The sequence below is a fragment of the Pteronotus mesoamericanus genome, unplaced genomic scaffold (genome assembly GCF_021234165.1).
Source record: "Pteronotus mesoamericanus isolate MK-2021 breed Mesoamerican mustached bat unplaced genomic scaffold, CSHL_Meso_final scaffold_85, whole genome shotgun sequence".
In the NCBI taxonomy this organism is placed as follows: domain Eukaryota; kingdom Metazoa; phylum Chordata; class Mammalia; order Chiroptera; family Mormoopidae; genus Pteronotus; species Pteronotus mesoamericanus.
The window spans coordinates 23,332,556-23,348,377 of record NW_026555329.1 but is presented as its reverse complement, the minus strand read 5'-3'; the positions used below and the strand labels follow the sequence as shown (position 1 = coordinate 23,348,377).

The 15,822-nt window shown below is 35.9% G+C and overlaps 1 pseudogene; it reads left to right on the top strand.

Annotated features, from left to right (window-relative positions):
* Positions 1-1,729: 1,729 nt before the first annotated feature.
* The window catches only part of LOC129063148 (ubiquitin-conjugating enzyme E2 N-like), a 41,310-nt pseudogene continuing 27,217 nt past the window's right edge, over positions 1,730-15,822 (top strand).

Genomic DNA, 15,822 nt, shown 5'->3' with positions numbered 1-15,822 from the left:
GGTTGGCAGAGACGAATGTATTTGAAAAAATAAATTAAAATAAAATTTAAAAAAAAAAGAATAGCTATCAAACTTCCAAAAAAAAAAATCAAGTTGTACATTTTTAACATACAATTCTCATTTGACAATTCTACCTCAATAAAACAGAAGAAAAAACCTGATATTTAGAAGAAATATTGTCCCCAGGACAGGACCGAATTATTTTCTAGCTTAATTTTATTTTGTCAGAGACTAGGTCTAAAACTAAATTTTATGTATGCAAAAGATGTCAGAAGCTATGAAAAATTAACTAATTGAGGCTTTATCTTGTTTTAATTATTTCAACATGAGTTGACTTTCAGAACTAAAATTTCTTAAAGCAGTCCCTGCTATAAAATGACCCAGTTGCCACTAAATAGAAGGTTCGTTGAACTGAAGTGAAGGTTGGCTGAAGGGTAGCTGAACAGATAAAAGAGATTCAGTGTTGTCATCAGAAGACACGAGCACCAAACCGCAGCCCCGCCTGGGGAGCTCCGCCAAGAACAAAATGAATGTCCACAGCCAAGACCATCTGACAGAGGGAGTCACAGGAGCGCGTGTGAAATAAAGCACAGAGAACAGGGCCAATTCAAGTCAGTGCGGCCTAATGAAAGACCAGATGAGAAAAGGGAGAGAAGGCAGCCAAGTAAAAATGGCTGTCTAGTTAACAGTAAATGAAAGAACCCACTAAAATTAACTATGAACAAAAGGTTGTCCTCTCGGGCCAACCCTCCAAGTGATTAAAATGCAAATTCTTTATAGGAAAGCAGTCCTCTCCAAGCAGAGAAAAAATGCAAAATGAAACTTTTCAGAATATCACCATTTTTAGAGGGGAAAAAAATGTGACCGTGAAACTTATTTTGCCTTAAGGGGAAATTGCCTGATGTGTTACTAAGTCCCTGAATTTAGTGAAAAGCTTTGAAAAGAATAACTCATAACAGTAGTTGCTACTCTTTTTTCAATAATTAAGTAAAAACAAAAATAACAATAATAAAAACAAAGAAAACCTCCTGGGGTTGTGTATGACTACACAGCCATCCAGAACCAGATTCTCCACTGATGCTAAGTGTGGATAACAAAGCAGTTCAAAGGCTCTCCAATTCTAAAGGAAAGATTTTATGCCTAATTTAAAACAATCAAATAAATAAAAACCATGGCATAAAATAAATTTTTGTAAATCTCTTCTTTATTTCATAGCTGTAACTATGAAAGTTATTTTTATTAAACACTTTATCAAGAAAGTATATCAATTATTAATAGCTATAATAAGCAATTCCCATTGCAGAAAAAGTTTTAAAAAAATAGTAAATAAAAATGACCTGGATAGAAAATAGTTCAAAAATTACAGCAGACACAAGAAAAATTTCTGTTAAAACTAAGGAGACATTTAAGTCTGTCTTTACATTCCCGAGAACACAAGCCATGTACACATCTGACAGGTGGCTCAGCTATGCATGCATTTCCCAGTTTTGAATGACTCCAGGGATAAATTCTTTAATTCAGCTTTTAAATTCTCTAGATCCTCAAACCTCTCCCACGGTTTTGCAAAGGAAAGAATAGAGTTTTCTTTTTCATTAATTTTCTTTGCAAAAATTTCACCAATCATGTAACGCTTGCCCACACCTCCAAGCTTGTCATCATATATCACCAGAAACTAATTCTAATATAAGCCAGTTCCAGTAAAAGTGTGGGGAAAGGGGCACTCTTAGACATGACGGTAGGACTGCAAACTACCTACGACCTTTTATAGTACAATCTGGCAAAATCACCAAAATTTTAAATGTATCTGCCATTCAACCCAGCAATTCAATTTCTGGGATTTTATTCTGTCATAATCACTAAAAGCTATATCCTTGGGTATTTGGGGACAGCATTATTTGTATTAGGAAAAAAAAAGCTAAGTATGCATCAATAACAGAGTGGTTAAATAAATTGTCCACCTATATTAAAATTAGCGTACATTGATTGAAAACACTGAAGTAGATCTACAGTTATTGCTAAGAAAAGCTCTCCAGGATGAACTAAATTTAAAAAATCAGATTTAGCATACGGTGATAATAAATATCCTTTCTTTCATAAACAATTTCTAAAGCATATTTTCCAATTGATATATAAGGATGTATTCATTATACAGATATTCAGGCATAAAAATGTTTTTGTAGATGCATGCACCAAGAAAGTTTCAAAACTGGCAAACTTTACATTTAGGACCTGCAGGGGAATGGGAGTATGTTTTTAGTTTTCATTTTACCTTTACCATCAAAATTTTCCAATCATGTGTATTTACATTTCCCAAATGTCTATGGGATTTATTCTAGTAGCTGGGATTGAAGACCATTTTGAATGTATTTTTAGTACTGATAAAAGTATTTTTTTAATACAGCAAGAATTATCAAGCATGAAAGAAAAGCTCCAGTTAGCCATGGTAGGGTCCTTTGCTAAAAAGGAAGCACAAACAAATACTTACACCTAACCCTTAGCACATCCCTAGTACTGGTTCATGTGATCGCATTCTGTTCCTCACTCCAGAGTAAGCATATTTGGTGAGACACTAGTGTTTAATTAAACACAGTTTTCAAAAGCTGGATCAGGCCCCACTAGGCATATAAATGCAATATACTTAGCACCATAAACTTTGCTAATAATACACATCCATAAGGTAAAAGCCCTTTTACAACAGGGTATTAGGTTAGCTAGAAACCAATTTATGAAAAACCTCCTGTATATTCTCATTGGTAAGCAATAATGCATTTCAATTCCATCCTGACATGAAATCTCTCAGGTTCCTTTATGTTTTTTAAATAAGTATCATAAAACATTAATATAAGTGCTCTTCTAGGTCTCTGTTCCAATGTTTCTTGATTTGCAGATTTCATTAACAAAATCAAGAAAATTTTCTTTTGCCAATATTACAGAGTGGGACAAAGTTGCCAGTACTTGCTTTGTGCAAACTTACATAATGGCATTTAAAAACATTTTTGTGTGGCAGTTGTTGAAATCAGAAATGATCTCTTCTCAGGACCAGGCCTATTTTCTCTTTTTAATAAGTAATAAGATAGATGTTTCAGCATACCAGGAGGCTGAAACCAGCCAGAGGATTGGTCTACACTTCACTATATTCCTTCCCCTAGGGCGATGCTTTAAAAAAATCAATTATAATGCATCTTGAATTGCATTTCATCCCTCTCCTGAAGAAGGAAAATTCTAAGTGATCTAGGACCTTCTCCAGGCCCAGCTCCGAGCTGGCATGGCCCCTTGGTCCAGGGAAGCAGGCAGAGAGGACTGCACAGCCAACGACTTCAAACCTGAGGGTCAAACAGGGGACTTCTTCAAAGGCAAGGGATATTCTGATCCCTTTATTACATGCTCTGGAGCAGAGCTGGGAACAATGGTCATAGCTCACTTCCTCACTGAGGCGGGTTCAGGGGACAAATCTCCCTCTCTTCCAAGGGCAATATTAAACAGCAGTCAAGCCTATTTTCCCAAAGAGCATCTTTCATCAGATTTTTACAAGTATTACATGTTCTGTTTGTTATAATGTATATTGTTTTCCAGGAAAATTACACAGATAATAGCTTGATTGTAAGACTTGCTTATGAACAAGAAATACTTGTTCCCACAACACTGTTTGTTCTCAGGTTAGTGCATTAAGGGAGATTTTCAGCCAATAAAAAGTATTTGAACATGTGCCTCTCAGAACTATTCTAAATAGAACCACCAAAGAAAAATCTCACATTTATACCAGAACAAAAACTCAAGTTTTCACCTATATACTGACTCTTAATTCACCTCACCAGAGAGAAATAACAGCAGTTATAAAAAACTTTGAGTTATAAAACTACATGTTGAATGGAAAGCGATGTCTTTTTCTTGCAGTCCCAAGAAACTTCATGACTAAGAGAGTTATACCCTTCAGAGAACCACGTATTTTAATAATATGTAATAATTCTAATTAACATACATATCATGTATCAGCATTGTCTACCCACAGAGGATTTTTTGCATGTTTAAAAATAGTCTTGTGGTCTTAACTGTTACATTATATAAATTCTATGAGGTGTGAATACTATTTATTCACAAATATCACACCTCATGAAGCTGCCATCAGATAAGGTGTATGCTAATATTTCCTTTGTTTAAATAGTGAAAATAGAAACTGAGAAAGAATGAGTTCTTAGGATCACACAATACATTCATAAATTGAGTTGGGTATTTCTGCCTCCAAATCCCATGCCATTCTATTTCTATTACTATTACTACCTTATTAACATGCAATTTAATGAGATATACTATTAGAAATATTATGGTTTATATTAAATATGCTTTATATACATTTGAACTATAGAATAAAATTCCTATCTTTGAATGACATATCTTTGTAGTGTAGTCAATCAGCTAAGAGATATTTATTGGGTGCCTTCTGCAATGGCAAGAGCTATTTTAGACTGTAACAGTGAACATTAAGATCTTTCCTCTTAATAAGTTGACATTCTAGAAAGAGAGGAGCAAAAAATAAACACAATATGATAATTTAAGATACTGATAATTGTGGAGAAGATATATTACTATAGCATGATAGAAAGTGGCCAGTATGGGAGGCTTTTTAGGATAAGGTGATCAGGAAAGGTCTCTTTAAAGAAATGGCATTTGATTCCATATGCTCTCACCTGTAAGGGGAACCTAATCAACAAAACAAACAAGCAAGAAAAATATAACCAGTAACATTGAAAGAAAAAACAAACTGACAGTAATGAGAGGGGAGGACGGTGGGGGATATGGGAAATAAAAGGGGAAGGGTCAAGTCAAGGCACATGTATGAGGGACCCATGGACAAAGCCAAAGTGGGGAAGGCCGGAGGGTTGGAGGTGGGGGTGGGTGGGATAGGAAAGTGGTGGCAGGAAGATGAAGACAACTGTACTTGAATAATAAAAAAAAATTAAAATAAATAAAGAGAGGTGAAGGGGGAAAAAAAGAAATGGTGTTTGAGTTAATAATCCAATTGAAGAGAAGGAAGTAATTATATTTCTCTCTGAAAGGAAGATCAATCCAAGTAGAAGGATAACAAGTGCAAAAGTTCTGATTTGTATGAATTCATGAGTTAAACAGAGACCCAGAGTAATTGTGGTCTATTGAGCAAAGAAAGATGTAAATAAAAATGAGGTTGAAGAGATGGGCAGGAGCTGAACCATGTGGGGACTCATACTGTGGCTGAACAAAGTAAAGCTTTATTTCTTACACATGTCATATTGCAAAAACAGTCAGCTGGGGCGGGTGGTCTGAACCATGGAAATACTGCAGATCCCATCCTCCTTTAATCTTGTGGGAATACCATCTTTAATGCATGGTCTGAACTTTGCCACACAACAGGAAGAGAGAGTAGAGGATCCCACATGGGAAACTTTCACAGGCCAGGCCTAGCAGTCACATCCACCATTCTGCCTACATTTCATTGTCCAAACTCAGTCCATCTCCACAAGGGAGGTAAGGAATGTAGCTTAGCTGTGTTCCTAAGAAGAAAAGAAGAAACGAGAATATTGGTGAGCGCCAGCAGTCTTCTGCACTGGCTTTGCACACATAATTTAAAAAATGAACTTTCATGTACAATGTGAAACCTTTCCAAGGTTTTAATTCGAAGAGTAAAAGGAGGCTATTGTAAAAATCATGGCAAGAAATTAAGGTTTTCTGAACTGATTATGGCAAAGTAAATAAAGAGAAGTAGACAGATTTGGTATATAATTATTTTAGAAGTGGGAGCAAAGCTTATTGACATACTGGATATAAATAGGAAAGAAAGAAAAGAGTCAGAATTGACTTCTTACCTTCACTTTCTTCTTTTTTCTTTTTTTATTGTTTATGCTATTACAGTTGTCCCAATTTTTCTCCCTTTGCTTCCCTCTCTCAAGTCTGCCCCCCATTCCCATAGTCAATTCCAACACCTTTGTCCATGTCCATGGGTCATTCATACATGTTCTTTGTCTAATCTCTTCACCTTCTTTCAACCTTTTGATTGGCCTATTGGCATGATTTACTGAAAAATAATGGCCTGGAAGAAATTAAATTTGGGATTGAGGTGGGAGACACTGGAGAGGCTATACTTCTATTTGGAAACATTAAAGTTGAAATAACTATTAGAATTCATTCAAAATAAGGATATCAAATAAGAAGTTGAATGTGTGAATGTAGAGCTCAGGAGAGCAACTCAGTTCGGAAATACAAATTTGAGATCATGAGTGAGTAGACAAACTAAAAAAATTTAAAAATGTTATGTTTTAACACTTGTAAGGATCTAGAAAGAAATGTCATTTTCCAATACTTGCAAGAAACTAGAAAAACAACACAGATATATATTTTTAGAAAATATTTTTAAATATAAAAACATAAAATTCTTCGCTTTCTAGGAAAATTATATTTTGGAGAATAAAGTGATACATCATACTATGAATTTACATCAGGATATGGATATAATTTCTTGTTTGCAAATCATACAAACATGGTGAGTCTGGCTGAAACAGTAAGATAAAACAGCTTTTCTGTAAATCTTATTACATAGGGATATATGGCACTATACAGGCAAATTACGTATTTTCAGATTTTAGCTCTTAGAAAACTGAAATCCATGACTCAAAATTTAAAGTGACATATAGAAAACCAAGATTCTTGATATTATCCACTGAATCCTAAATATGTTAGGTAGTAATACGACTAGACCCAGTCACAGCCAAAAGAATTATTTGATCCATTTTTGAAATTTGATTATATTGTAAACATGCTACACTCAATAAAATGTTTCAAGTTTTATTTTTAGTTCAAAATGGCCACATATATATTTTTAGTTATTTTATTCGGTGCATGAATAGAAGTTAAAAAGCTTCAGCATCTGATGCCCCTCTTTATTAAAAAAGGCTGCATCAAAATATTTTAAGAGTATCTTTTTAGCTTCAACTCAACACGAACACAAGTGTTCACCATTATGTGGGCTGTTTTTTTCAATCCCAGTTTGGTTCTTCCTCACTGTGCTAGGGTTATATATCACCTTATTACCAGTTTTCACTTGTAGTCTTTGAGGATGGGATGGTTTTGCTTTCATTTCTTTGCTAGGAATTGCTTAACCCTAAAAGTCTCATGGAAATATAAGGCAAAAGCAAAAACCAAGTATAACTACTAAAATGGAAAGAAAGGAAAGGAAGGCTTAGTTTTATTATAGATGCCATAGATAACTTTTTCTATAAGGGACTAATGAATCCATTTTACCTGTGTTAATGGAGAAAAATCATTAAAATCAGTAGTTGGTCAACACAATCACTGTTTAGAAAGAGAAAAGAGCATTACCAAAGCTTTAGGTAAAAAAAAAGAAAGTTAAAATAGTGTAAACTTTATCCATATTAAAGACGAGTTATTGAAAAATATAAAATTCTTCTTATGAAGTTTAAAATTGTGTTATTAAAAATTTCTAATAACCTTCTTCTTGGGGCATACACACATTATCTTTAATTAAATCCCAGTAAGGGGTCTGTATAGCAATATTGATCTCTTCTTCAATGACTATTTTAAAGAATCTATATTTGAAGTAAAAACAAGAGCATTGAATCACACAAACATCAAGAAATTTCTAAACTCCTCATGCACAAGCATGTAAACAAACACTGCCTGGAACATCATAATCTAGAGCAATTTAGTCAACATCAGACTCATTCAAAAAGTGTACATGTAGATCCCACCTTTTCTTCAACCAAGGAAAATCATAAGGTCATATCTAATCTCACCCCTCACAGTTAAACCAGGTCCCCATAAACAGGAAACAGTTTTAAGGACACACAACAATCCTCAGCATGGTCATTGCAGCCCTCCTGGATTTACACCATAAATCTCTACTTACCCCCCACAAATCCCTATGTGCACTTTGTATCAAACTGCACAACTCTTCGTTCTCCTAATCCATGGCTTTATCTGCCACCTTATTCTACTTTATATTTTCAAATATTACACATACTGAGGCCTGTTTCTTAGGATACACTCTTCTCATAAATGTCAATCACCATCTTACATTTTTGCTTTGCACAAGCACTGGGACACAGACACACACACATGATGCCACATTCTTGATATTTCCACTGCCCTGCCACACCTCTATGGAGCACTTGTCATGTTATAATCACGCAGCTATTCCAGGTTCCTTTTATCCATTCTGAGTAGGTAAAAAACTTCATAAAGGCTAGCCCAATGACTTGTACAGAGAGTAGCTGAGAATACACTGGAACAGAAGTTCGAAGACGAGTTTGAAATCCACTTACCACCTGCTTACCCTGTTTCTCTCTCAAAACTTCCCTTTATTCATCTCTAAAATGCATGTATCAGAAATTACCGTGTTGTATATGATATGAGGCTTAAATTGATAATGTATAAAAATCCTTCTACAAGAAAAGCATAAACAAACATACACAATTCTGCATCTAAAATGTACCTATTTTATGGAAAATGTTCAAAAGATATTTTACTATTCTCATCACATTGAAGAAAAGAAGACATGAAATATTATAAAACAATGGTAAATCTACAGTCTGTCCAGATCCGATCAGAGACCAGGCAAATGGGACAAAGACCTAAAAGGTGCACCATTGTTGATGTCAATAAACTAAATCCTACTGCCCCACTTACCCATTCTATCTGGGTAGCGAAATGGCACAAAAGAATACCCTAGGGCTGGGAAATGTTAAAAATCTTTGTGCTGATGTGGAGGCCCAGATAAAGTGCTCAAGCCTTTAGACATTAAGGCGTTACTCTCGGCACTGCCCTGCCGCCAACAAGGAGGGTCCTTTCCATCCAAAATGATTAGAGTAGACAGATGGAGAAAGTGCAGTTTTATTATAAAGACAGAAGTAGGGGTCACAGAGGAGAACCTGACACCTACAAGTCTATTATCAAGAAAAGAAACTGAAGAAAATGTGAACTCAGACAGAAAAATGTTTGCATAGAGCAAACAGCTTATATACCTTGGCATGTAATGTATTATATAGCATAATATTAGAAACAACATTCATAATAATGATCCTGAATCATCAATAGCTTTAAGTATTCTCTGTAGTCTTCAATTACCCAGAGATGCTTATAATACTTGGCAGAAACATTTCATACAAAACTATATAAAAATGAAGTTTCAGTGCTTTCAATATATGGGAAACTGTTGCAAAAATGATATAATTTGCAATAATAACAGATAACTGAAGCGTTGCATTAATTAAATAAAACATTTCATATAATTCAATGTAAATGCACTAGGAGTTTAAAGAAAGCATTCAAAAAGTGCTAGAGTTGTCCGGGAAGATTTCAAGAAGCTGATAGTGTCTGCTTGGACTAGTTAGCAATAATAAGAGGAGACGGACTTGCAGGACAAAGGAACATCATCTTTAAAAATGTGAGGGAATAAACATATATGGCATGGTCATGAACCATAAAGAGACCAGTTTAGAGAAAATAAACTTGATACTGTTGACATAGGAAACATCTAAACGTGGAATTTTTATGAATTTTTTTTAGCCAAACTGACAACAGTTGCCAGGATGCACAATCCCAATGGATGCTCCAGAAAATGGCAGTTTTGCCGCTTAGTTATAAATTAGAATAAAAGGAGAAGACAAAATGAGGCTTACATGAAATCCATTGGTGATAAATTAAGGGAGCAGGAGAAAGGAAAGCAGAAACATCTCTGGGACTGGATAAAAAGTAAAATGAAAAGGCGCATACGTCTTTTACATTGGTGGGTACAGAATAGTTGATAGTTAACAATTACAGCACAGAGATGATAGGGCGGGACAAGATAACAATGCGGGATGCTGTGATCTCACGCCGCGGTGGGTGTGCCCTGAGCCCTCTGGAGCGGGGCTTACTCTCACATTCCAAAGACATGTCCTGTTAGAGGCCAAAAGGCAATGCACGGGCGCACTTAAGGCAAAGACTGATTTTTGTTTGTTTGTTTGTTTGGATTTTTGTTTTCTTTTGTTTTTTAAAATATATTTTATTGATTATGTTATTACAGTTGTCCCAATTTTCTCCCTTTGCCCCCTTTACCCAGCACCCCCCATTCCCTCTGGCAGTCCCCCAACCTTACTTCATGTCCACTAGTCATGCACGTAAAGTTTTTTTACCTTTGTCGGGAAAGCTACAGGTCTGGCACAGAACTACCTGCCTCTACTTGCTTTTAGTGAGGAATTTTTATGGTCAGACCATCCTATGTGGTTACTTTCAGTCTCTGAGTTTGTAGAACCTGCTCTGCAGGCCTCACCTGAGTTCGTTAGGCTTGGTATGTGACCCCTTTTTTTGTCCACTATACCTAATAAGGCGGCCAGAATATAGAAACTTAAAAGTCATGCAGAGAAATTTGGTTCTAACAGAACATGAAATAGAGTTACTGAAAACTTCTGAGCTTGAAGCTATCTGATAAAAAGCATTATTTAAGCAAGGCTGTTTTTATTTGTGTTTTGTTAATTTGTTTCATCATTTGTTTTTAAGAAGATACTGTATGAGTAAAACTGGACACCAAGAAACCAGTTACGAAATTCTGGAACATGACTGGAAAATGATCCTTCCTTCCATCCTTCCTTCCTTCCTTTAAATGAATGCACCAATACATTAAGCAATCCTATAAAAAGGGCTCTATCATCTAGACAGTATTATAACTTATACAAATGAACAGCATTTAATTATTAATGCAGCATTGTTCCCAGCCCTCCATTGCCTGTGCCCACTAAAGAAAATTCTAATTTAGCTCACTCTGTGTCTGTCTTATCCTGCTATAATTGGGGGGTCCAGAAGGGTTGTTAAGGGACTTTTCAATTGAAAAATATAGGAAGAAGAGGCAAAAGCCTGTAGCTAGGGAAGAGGTCTTTGTGGGAATAAAGGAGAGTTTAAAGAATAAAACATGGAATGGAAAAGCAAAAATTACTCCCTACAAAGTTCAACAGGCAAAGCATTCAAGACCCTTCCTCAGAGAATGGGAGGTAGTGGCGGTATCTTCTTGAGGATTCCGCATCAGGGGGATAGCTGCTAGGCCCTGGAGGAAAACAGTCTTGGGCTGTGAAACTGGCCTTTAAAAATGGTTTACATATCAAAGGGTCAGAGAAAGAATTTATAAGTCTTCTAGAGTAAATGCTCTAAGGAAACAGGACTCGGGGACCCAGGGGCAGGAAGAGGCCTCTCTAAAGTCTGGTCAACTTGAAGGAATCATTAAGGGCTGGCTTGGTCAGGAGCAAAGTGCTCTGTAAGAGAAAACTAAAAGGAAAAGCAATTTAAGTGTTATTGCTAACATGAACAAATTAGTGCCCTGCATGGTATTTGAGAAATATGAGGAAAAATCCTGAATTTCTATGAAATTAATTCTTGGTTTTAGTTTTTCTTAATCACCACACTATTCAGAGGTGAAATGTTAAGGTTTTTTGAGTATTACAAAATAGTATTAAAATACCAACTTCCAGGATAAAAAAAAAAAAAAACTAGCATATCACATTAAACTTTGATTAGCCTCCTAGTAAGGTCTCTAAGAGAAAATCATTCTCTAAAGGAAGGAATATATCCTGATCTATGTTGGCAAAGGAAGTCTTCATATTAAAATTTTTTCCTGGAAATCAAGAAAACCACATTTCATAAATAGTAATGATATTGTATCCACAGAGAGAAAAACAGAAGCATACTGACAACCTCCTTTGTCTGTGGCCAGTAAAATATTGGCAAGATGACTCATTTAAACACCAGCCCACACCAACATCCCTGTTTAATATGCAATATTTCAGATATAGCTACTTCACAAAGATATTGTCAAGTTCTTAAGAGAAAAAAGGAAGAAATTTCTTTTATTTTAAGTGCATACGGCTACATATGATAAATTATTTTTCTAGTGAAGTTGGCTTTACACTTGCAGGGTTATATTAACAGTTTCCAGAGAAAGAGCAGAGAGCTCTCTTAACACAATTGTTTCCTTTTTTCCCCTAGTTGTCTGCGCTTGCATGACTAGATAAATTACCAAAAGATTCCCCAACCTAGGTCTAATTGCCAAAGAAAAAGTGACTGAAGCAACAAAGTACTAAAGACTGATTTTTTTATCCCAACGCTTCATGTGACAGCCCCAACCTGCAAAGGTTCTAACCTCTGAACTCCCCACATGCATTGCTCCCCGATGTCAAGGTCACAGACTGGCCATGCTGCACATCAGTGTGGCAAAGGTAGGAAGAGCTATTAAGAGGAGGTGCCCTCAAAGCATTCAAGTACCTAAATACTTTCATTAAAATCTTTATTTGTAAACTATAACCCCCTCAACAGAAATCACTGACCATCTGTTGGGCTTAATGAACTACCAATAGAAACTATTTGGATCTTAATTGGACCTCAGTGTGAATGTTTCTCAGGAATAAACAAATTACAAGTCTCTCTAAATGCCAATTTTCCCCATTGTTGCCTTTTCAGTGACTTTTCATTAGACCTCAAATACTGAACTGTCAAATCAGTAATGCATAATAGGCTTCCTAATCTCTCTAATTCTCTAATTCTTTTCTCCTATATAGTTGATTGTTGGCAAATTTGGGGATTTTCCAAAACATGCTGGACATACTGAATAAAATACCTTGAAGTTTCTCCCCATCCCCAATGAAGAGTTAACTTTTGTCTTTTTCCTCACATTGAAGAAAATGTAAAGGAGAAAAAGATGGTTCATTTTTTCTTGTAATGGTGGGAACTTAGAAAATAAACTGAGTAGAATTTATTTATTTATGCAAATAATGTTATCATTACACTCTCCCTGTTTTGAGGAAAATCAAAAGCTTATCTGTCCACTCGATTTAATTTGTCAAATATTCATGAAGTGCCTGTAGAGAAAATATATTCTGCTGAACACTATGGGAGATTTAGAAAATGGTGTCATATATTTCTGTTCTAATAGTAGCAATTAAGACGTTTACCGAAAAAAAAAATTATTTCAAGTCTGAATGTGGTAAGAGAGGCATTACAAAATCACAAGGATGATTCAAAAAGTAAAAGTCCACCTCCATTTGAAGAGAACCAGAAAATAACATATCCCATCACTACAGTTCTGTGTTAAGACATGTGACTCAAGATTGGCTTCTTTAACCAGGGAACACTAACAATAATAATAACAACAATAACAAGGGTCTATTAATTATTAATAATCAATTTATGATTTGAGAGCAATATCTAGAGAACTTTGATTATGAAACAGGAAAGCTTTCTCTTCAATTACAGCTGACATTCAATATTACATTAGTTTCAGGTGCCAAGTTTTACTATGGCTCTAAAGTAGAGAGGAAGAGTTTGGATCTTAAAAAACATAGAAGGCCAGTTTAAAGGGTTGTGGTAAGTACTGAGTTCTTAGGGATATAGCTTGAAACGATATAAAAGATTGAATTGTAAAATTAGATTCACAAAGATCAGGGATGTTATCAAGAATTACGTCACACTAACAATTTCAAGGAGGCAGGAATCCTAAGCACAGGGAGGGATGCAGGAGTCTGGGATGGCCAGCGTCCTTCCCAGACCCTTCTGTGCAATGCTGGCACAGCTCTGGCCTGGCTTTGGGCTTTACGGGATGCCTGCAGAAGCGTTACATAAAATGAGGTAGTTTTGTTGTGAAACATCTCCATTTTCTTCTACACAGATGGTTATATAGCTTGTGTGATATTTTCCAGGTACTATGCCCCATAAGTTCACGTATTTCCAAGTTTAATACGATCAATCCTAGACAAACCAGATACATGTACTAAAAATTTTCCCACTAGTAAATACCACTACTGTGTTTGCCAGGAGTTCTATTTTTAGAAAGTTCAAGAGGTTTTTAATGTATCTTTCCTTCCAGGTGCATTCCACAGTAAAAGGAGAAAATGACTTGTAGGTCTACAACAAACATTTTCCTTTCCAGTCCACACTCTGACATCAGTCAATGTACCTCCTTGACGTATATTTCTTGGGTATCTTTCCATTATTTGTCTGACAATATTTTATATAGAAGAATAAGCCTACTAATATCCTGACAACTACCAGGATTTGAGCCCATCCAATGGAAACTAGGAATATCCTCCACAAAGCATGTTAATTGTGACCATATCCTTTCAGGTGTCTTTTCATATTCTCTTACAAGTTTGATTACTATTTTTTCCTCTATCATCTATAGTATTTTGAGCCATTTATGTATTTTGATGAAGGTATTTGGGTACATAATTATTTCTAAAATAATTAGAAATAAATAAATGCACATATTTCTGGCCAGTTGGTATTCATACATGTTATCTGTGGGCTTCAAATCAACCTCCCAAAATAGTTCTAATTATTGTGTAATCCTATCAATTACCAAGTAATTTGTGACACTATAGCACTTTGGAAGAAAGATTATAGTGACACTTAACACACCGCAAAATAGGTTCTAATTATAATGTCATTTTCCATTCCCTCCCAGCAGAAATGACATGTTCCCATATATCACAATATCCCAATGACTGGTATGATGACTTAGAAGGTATTGTTTGGGACATTCTAGACTCCATGTATTTTTTTGATATAACCATATTCCAGATATCAGTGTACAGGTATTTACAGACACAGGTTTCCATATATCATGTTCTGCTATCACCCTTCTGGCTCCCACAGGTACACACGGTGTTCATCATCTATCTTACCCCAACCAGTTACAAAGGGAAGACGAATTCATTTTGTACCCATGATACCTGAGTCATTAGAAAACAATAATAAGCATCTCACTTTCCAGCGACAGCCTGCCATACCATAGGATTAGCATTTTCTTCCCGTAGGTTTACTCTGCCAGCCTAGCCTTTCAACACTCTTGGCCACTGGCCTTTAAAAGTGTGAGATTCAGTAGTGACTGGAATATCTCATAGCCCTTCATTGGTGAGGGTACTAAACTTCTCCTGGCATTGTCAGTGATTATGGTACTCCAGTAGAATAATTATTAATTATTGACTAGGTTGTTTACTTAGTTTGATTGGCTTTGCTTCAGTGGTTTCTGAGAGCTCCCTCTAATGTCCCTGTCTGGGTTAACAAGTCTTTTGTATCACAATCACCATCACACAGGAACATTATTTCAAGCTGACTCAATACCCAAAGGCATCTCCTATAGTCTCCACAGGACATATGGAGTGGCTAAGCCGTTGCTTATTAAGATGCCATATATGTTAATGCCATTTAACATGTATGGGATTTGTGCAATTTGTAAATACAATCTACAATGAAAAATACTTTGTTCCACCCTGACTGGTGGGGCTCAGTGGGTTGGGTAATGTTGTCCTGCAAACCCATAGGTCACTGGTTTGATTCCCAGTCAGTGTGCATGCCTGGATTGCAGGCCAGGTCCCCAATTAGGGAAGGGGCATGTAAGAGGCAACCCATTGATGTTTCTCTCCCTATCTCTCTACCTCCCTTCTCTTCTCCCTAAAAATAAATAAACAGAATCTTTTAAAAAATTATTTTCTTTAGAAAAATACTGTGTTCTACATGAGTCTGTCAATCAGATCCATTTTACCCTCAAATGCAGCTAGTTCTGAGTACACTATAATGCTTCTTATAAACATTGCTCGTGTACCTCCAGAAGAGACTTACTGGTACTTTTGGATCACTAGGTTCCATTTCAGCTTTTTTTAAATGCATTCCATGCACGTTTACATTTGATACACTCAAAGGGACAAGCCAAGCTCTAATATATTTGGCAGACATCAGCAATCTGCTCTCCATCACATCCAGGCAGCTGTTGCAGCATGCATCACCATAACTTACGCCCACATAGAATGCTGAAGC